We start from the raw sequence: 7,738 nt of genomic DNA, 5'->3' as shown, positions 1-7,738 counted from the left end.
GGCGGCGGCCGCTGCTGGCGCCTCCGGGCCGGCGCGTCTCTCGCTACTTTTCTCGCCTCAGCCGCCGCCCCTCCCCCTGCGAGGGCGGAAGACACGGGTGAATATCCTGCCGCCCGGTACAAGATGGCGGCCGGCGCCCACCCCTGGGCTTTGTCATTGGACGGCGCCTCGCCCCCTGGTTTCTTTCTTCTCCTCTCTAGCCTCCTTTCGCCCTCTGCCTTTCTTTAAATGCGCCCGCCTCAGGCCCCTCCCACCACAGTCCCGACTCCACCCATTGGGTGCTCTCAGAAGAGGGGCGGGGACTAATGGGGGAGAGGCCAGTTCCTGGAAGATGGTGCTGGGGTGGGTGATGGTGGTGGTCCTTGAATGCCAGTCAACAGTTGGGTGGGTATATGAAGAGACTGCCATGTCTACGGTAAGGGGTGGACATCATATCCACCTTGAGGAGAGACTCAGAGTGAGTGGGTGCATTTGTGGATTGAGCTGGGAGATCTACCAGTCTGCATAACAAAGGGAGACCTGCCCAAAGGCTGTCCCTCCTAGCACAGCAAGAAAATTGGGGGTAAGTCTAGAGGGAATGGACCTTTCATACTTCCCTTCTAAACCTTCAAAGACCTCTTTTGGCATCTTCATCCAACTCTACCCTCTTTTGGCTGCAGTCCATTCCAACCAACCACTAATCAGAATCACTCAGGTAATATGGGCAGCGTTGGTGAGACTATCTTCTTTTAGACAATGGAACGTCTTCATATTTTAGAGATACTCTGCTTATCAGGAAGGCAAAGGCTACTAAACCCATAAAATACTAAATACTCTTGCTCCAGTTGATCAAAGATCAATTACCACAAAGCCATTCTCTTTAACAAAAGTATGTGTGGTTTTAAATAGTAATTCTTCCTAAATGAGTGCACTTCACTTTTCATTTAGTTTCAGTATGTTCCTTTGCAGCACCATCTTTATAATCTAGAAAAGACGTGGCATCACAATCAAAGAGGTTCCGTTGATAACAGCACATTGTTAAGAACACATTCCCTTCTGTATTTGAGGGGAGAACTATAAATGTTTATAGAGTAGTGGTCATTTGCTAGTCTCTTTTCTATCCTACTTGGCACTTTAGTGGGCCACTCTATGCTCAGTAAAACAGTAAAATACTGCTGATTATTTGCAGTGAAGTGAGAAAGAAGGATATGGTGCAATCAATTAGAACAGGACAATTTTATATTTTCCACTTATAATGTAGTTTTCTCTCAACTCCCTTAAAATTTTAAGGCCAAAAAAAATCTCTTAATACTTAGAACTTTAAGGTAAGGATGCAAATTTTACCCTTCAGTGAGCATCTTATTTTGCAGTAGAAAACTGATAAAGCACAGTTTTGTGATTTGCATACAGTTGCTAATGGTTCCCTCCAATATTTGAGCTGAAAGATACCGAGTTCAGTCTCCTTATTTCACAGATGAGGAAATCTGGACCCACAGATGTTCAGTAATAGGGCTATTGACAGTAAGATTGGGGCTATAGTTCAGATTATTGGATTCCTTACCTAGTGATCTTCATACTTCACTGGAAGCTTTTCAAATTATGCTGCCCAGACTCAGAGCTTCAATAAAAAATGCTTAATGCATGAGTGAAGTGACCAAGGGCCAGACCTGTACCTCTATTTCTACTTCCACTCTACCCAGAATTGAGTTTTCATCAGTCTTGTCTTGGACTTAACAAATATTTCATCTGAACCAGATAATATTTTGTTCAGCTTCAATAAAAATGAAACCAACCAAAACTATTCTGAAAGCTGTTTCAGTAACACCAAAGCACCCTCTCCACACAATGGGTTTATGGCAAAAACAGAACTTCCTATCAGGAGACCAGTTCTCTACCTAACAAAATCTCGGCAACTTTCTGAAGAGTAAATCATTTTCCTAAAAAGGCTCATCTGATCACAGACCAAGATGGAGGAGTCAATTACCAGCTTCCTAAGTCCTTATAAAGAAATGATATTAAAACTTTTTACATCATAATTAGTTCTCTTGGTAATTCTGAGAACACATAGTAATGTGAAATTTGAATAACTTCCATTGGAATGCCCCTGCAGACTGACACAGAAAATTGCATAGAGTGAGCCAGGAGAATGATAAGGGGACTTCATAATAAAAGAAGAAAGTAAAATAGGATTTATATATTCCTGGCTTCTCATATTGTTATTCTCTTCCAAGTTAATCATAAATACTTTAGGGTCTTTTTCTCAACTAAATATATAACAAGCATCCATACAAACTTATAGATTTGATTTTGATTAAGAGGATAAGTCTCTTTTTAACATAATTTTGACTCTAAGAAAACATAACATCTCAACAAATTGCACCATATTAAACAGTTCTTTTATAATACACACTCATTTAATTTACTTAAATTATTTTTATGAAATATTTTTAGGAACTAATATCATGTTAAATTGCTTAAATTATCATATACTTTTAAATTTGGTATTGTTTGCTCTATTCTCTATTTTTTATTTTCATATTTCTTCTTGACCACTACCTTTTGATTAATTCAGATCCTTATCCATTCTCTGTAAGTAGGTAAAGTTTACTCATAAAGATAATAATACATTCCTTCTAATTCCTGGGACTGTCCTAAGACACTATAAAGTTTATGGAAAGTTGTCAAATTAAATTTTTGTTCTTGAAGAACAATATCTGAAATCCTGAGTTTATTCCATTACCTCTCAAGGGGAATGATGCTCCCTATAACATATAACTAAGTGGTCGATAAAGAGAATAAACAGAAAATAACTAGCTGTATCTATACATTTTCTGAATATATGTTACATAGTTAAAAAATAAATCCAAGCAAAATAGTGATTGGAGAAGACTAAGATAAAATACATCACATAACTACCTCGATCTGTCCTTTAAGATTTCATATCTATAAAATAGTTTGCTTCTTGAAAAGTGGCCAAAAAATAAAAAGGATATATGAGTACATAGTAAACTAATAAAGGAGGCAAGAATGTATTATAATAAGGAAAAAGTAGTCTCTTCAAGATATGGTGTGGGAAAACTGGACCACTTTCTGATACCATATACAACAATAAACTCAGAATGAGTTATATACCTAAATGCAAGACCTGAAACCATAAAATTCCTAGGAGAAAAGATAGGCAACAATCTCCTTGACATCAGCCTTAACAACATTTTTCTAGATGTGTCTTCTCCTCAGGTAAAAGAAATAAAAGCAAAATTAAACTATTGGGACTACACCAAAATAAAAAGTTTTTTGTATAGCAAAGAAAACCATTAACAAAACAAAATGACAAACCTCCAAATGGGAGAAGATATTTATAAATGATACATCTGATAAAGAGTTAATATCCAAAATATCTAAAGAACTGATACAAATCAATAGAAAAATGAAAAAAAAAATGGGCAGTGGACCTGAACACTTTTCCAAAGAAGACATACAATGATGAACATATACATAAAAAGATGCTCAACATCACTAATGATCAAGGAAATGCAAATCAAAACTACAATGAGATATCACCTCTAAGCTATCAGAATGGCTGGTATCAGAAAGACAAGAAATAAAAAGTGTGGTGAGGATGTGGAGGAAAAAAAATCTACATGCACTGTTGGTGAGATTGCATACTGTTGCAACCAATGTGCAAAACAGTATGTATAGGGTCCTCAAAAAATTAAAAGTAGAAATATATAATTCAATAATTCCACTACTAGGCATTTAACCAAAGCAAACAAAAACACTAATGCCAAAAAGATATATGCACCCCTATGTTTATTTCAGTATTATTTGAAGTAGCCAAGATATGGAAGCAATCCAAGTATCTGTTGTAGATGAATGGATAAAGAAGAAATGGATATCTACAATGGAATATTACTTAGCCATGAAAAAGAAATAAGATGTTGCCATTTGAGATAATAAGATGGATGAAGAAGGCATTATGCCAAGTGAAATAAGCCAGAGTGGGAAAGACAAATACCATATGACCTCACTTCTATGTGAAATCTAAAAAATAAAACAAATGGACAAACAAAAAAGCAAAAGCAGACCCATAAATACAGAGAGCAAACTGGTGATTTCCAGAAGGAAAGAGCTGGGAGGTGGGCAAAATGGGTGAAGAGAATTGGAGGTACAGATTTCTGGTTATGGAATGAATAAGGCATGAGAATGAAAGATACAGGATAGGGAACACAATCATTGATATTTTAATAGTCATGAATTATGACAGATGTTAGCTACATTTTTAAGCATAGAATAATGTAGAGTTGTCAAATCACTATGCTGTACACCTGAAACTAATATAAGATTGTATATCAACTATACATACATTAATTTTTTATAGCTAATAAACCTTCATTTAAAAGCTATTTTTTAGGGGCACCTAGGTGGCTCAGTCAGTTGAGCATTTGACTTGCGCTCAGGTTGTGATCTCACGGTTTGTGGTATCTGTGTTAGGCTCTGTGCTGACAGCTCACAGCCTGGAGCCTGCTTTGGATTCTGTGTCTTCCTCTCTCTGCCCCTCCCCCACTTACATTCTCTCTTTCTCTCTCTCTCTCTCTCTCTCTCTCTCTCTCTCTCTCAAAAATAAGAAAACTAAAAAAATTTAAGCTATTTTTAAAGTATATATAAGTAGTTGTGAGCATCAGTTTTGGAATTAAATAGATCTTTATTTTTTTAAAGACTTAGGAAAAAAACATCCTCAGACATGGTTTTTTCACCTTTCCAAGCCTTACTTTCCTCTTCTATAAAATGGACATAATCTCTAATTTAATTTTTTGTTTTGAGGATTAGATGAGATAAATTCATAAAACATTTGCTAGAGTGCTGTGGTTCATAGTAAGCATCCAATAAATAATAGCCATTTTTGCTTTTCTTTTCTAATCATGAGGATTTTATTTGGTTTAACAAACATATTTCAAATCCTCTATTACAGTAGGAGTCTAGAGATATTTTTAAAAAGTAATGAGTTGTTGAGTGGCAAGTAAAATACCAGCGCTGGAAGGAAATTTAGAGATCATCTAATGAGTCCAACATTCTTAATCCAGAGGAGAATACTGAGATGCCAGTAAATCTGCCCAAGTTCACATGGCTGGATAGTAGAAGACTGAACCAGAACCTAGGTTTTTGTTAGTCCAGAGTTGTTTCAAACATTTTTGTATTTAATCCAAAAGATAGCATTAATTTTTAGTTTGAATGAAATTAAATAGAGCATGATTCATCAAAAAAAATTTTCAGCCTTTTCATTAGAACCATTCTAAAGTAATTTAGATATTTCTATGAAAATTATTTCAAAGCTCTGTTATGCTCCAATTAATACTGCTAATGTGAAAGACACAAGACCATATAAACTGAGAGGCTAGGACTTCCACTTCCAGGAAGATGAAATCCATTTATTTTCCCTATTCCTTCTGCTACTTATAACTTTAGACTCTGGGCCTAAAATGAACATAAGACGAAAAATGGAGAGGAAAAGCAGATAGGCTAGGGACCTTAGAGCCCAAAGAACAATACAGCAATGAGTTGAGACACTGGGTTTTCTTTTCTTCTCTTTTCCACACACATCTCAGACTGTCTGCTGGAAAAGCCAATGACCCAGAAATGCCTACACACATAGATAAAAAGCCCCAGCAAAATCTTGTTCTAAGTATAGGACCAGGAAAAGAGCAGCCTAGCAGACTAAAAACATTTAGAAAATAATAATCTACTACAGCAAAACACCACCAAAAAATCCTGTGGCTTTTACTCTCCCCAGGCTGTAACAAGGCACCTATGACTCCTGCTGGATAGTGTCAGAGAAGGCTAAATACTGCCCATCCCTGGTGGGCAGTAAAGAGGCAATCCTTTTTCACAGTGTCAGTGGTGACAATTTGAGGAGCAGTAACAAGACACTCTACTCATCCCAACCCCGGATCTCTCAGCACAGGTCTGGTGAGGAGTTAGCATGCCCACCTCAACCCAGTCGGAATGAGAAACCTCTTTCCCTGACCTGTCAGTGGAGCCAGAGTGGGAAACCTAGACTTCTCTGTAGCAGTACTGTGGTGGCATCCCTGTTGGGGCAGTGTTGGAGAAAACCAGCTAAACCAGTTTAAATAATATCCAGAGTCTCATAACACAATATCCAAAATGCCCAGGTTTCTATTAAAATCATTTATCATGCCAAGAACCAGAAAGATCTCAAATGGAATGTAGAAAGACAATTAATTAATAGATGCCAATACTGAGATGAGAAAGATGTTGGAATTATATAACAAGAGTTTTAAATATCCATCATAAAGATACTTTAATAAGCAATTATGAGCATTCTTGAAAGAAGCAAAAATAAATAAAAAGCTGCCATAAAGAAATAAAACATCTCAGCAAACAAACAGGAAATATAAAGAAAAATCAAATGGGAATCTTAGAAATGAAAAGTGCAATAATTGAAATAAAGACTTTGCAAATGGTCTGGTCTCAACAGCAGAATGAAGAGGACAGAGGAAAGAATTGGTGAACATGAAGATAGAGCAATAAATATTATCCAGTATGAACAACAGAGAGAAAACAGACTAAAAAACCAAACAGGATAGAACCTCTGTGTCATCAGAGGCCTGGAAGGAGAGAAGAAAGAAGGTGGGGTGGAAAAAGTATGTGAAATAATGGCTGAAAATGTTCCAAATTTGGCAAAAGACACAAACCTACAGATTCAAAAAGTTGAACAAACCTAAAAAAAATAAAGCCAAAGATTCCACGTCAAGACACATCACTGTCAAACTTCTGAAAGTTAAAGACAATGAAAACCATCTTGAATATAGTGAGATAAAAATGACACCTTAACTGTGAAGGGGAAATCATTTGAATGACCAGATTTCTCATCATAAACCATGAAGACCAGAAGGAAGTGGCTCAACATTTATCAAGTGATGAAAGAAAAGAACTGTCAATCCAAATCCCCAGGCCCAGTGAAAATATCCTTATATGATGAACACAAAATCAAGACATCCTCACATGAAGCATAACAAAGGGATGTTATTGCCAGCAGACCAATTTAAAGTAATGGCTAAGGAAGTTCTCTAACAGAAGAGAACCAGTAAAAGAAGGAAACGTGAACCATCAGGAAGAAGAACTACAGTAAGCAAAGTAGGTGTAAATATATAGACTTTCCTTTTCCTATTGAGTTTGCTAAATTATGTTGGATGGTTATTGTGGAGTGAATGTGCTCCTCCAAATTCATAAGTTCAAGCCCTAATCCCTAAGGTGACCACCCCCCAAGGTCTGTGAGCAAGTAATAAAGGCTAAGAAAGGGTTAGGTCCACCAAACTTCACACCCACAAAACAAATAAGCCAGTGAAGAAATGGGCAGAAGACATGAACAGACGCTTCTCCAAAGAGGACATCCAGATGGCCTACAGGCACATGAAATGATGCTCAACATCACTCATCATCAGGGAAACACAAATCAAAACCACACTGAGATACCACCTCACGCCAGTCAGAGTGGCTAAAATGAACAAATCAAGAGACTATAGATGCTAGGAGAGATGGGCACCCTCCTACACTGTTGGTGGGAATGTAAACTGGTGCAGCTGCTCTGGAAAACAGTATGGAGGTTCCTCAAAAAACTATCCATAGAACTCCCTTATGACCCAGCAATAGCATTGCTGGGGATTTACCCAAGAGATACAGAAGTGCTGATGCATAGGAGCACATGTACCCCAATGTTCATAGCAGCAATGTCAACAATAGC

Source organism: Suricata suricatta, chromosome 2 (genome assembly GCF_006229205.1).
Source record: "Suricata suricatta isolate VVHF042 chromosome 2, meerkat_22Aug2017_6uvM2_HiC, whole genome shotgun sequence".
NCBI lineage: Eukaryota > Metazoa > Chordata > Mammalia > Carnivora > Herpestidae > Suricata > Suricata suricatta.
Note: the sequence above shows the minus strand (reverse complement) of the source record.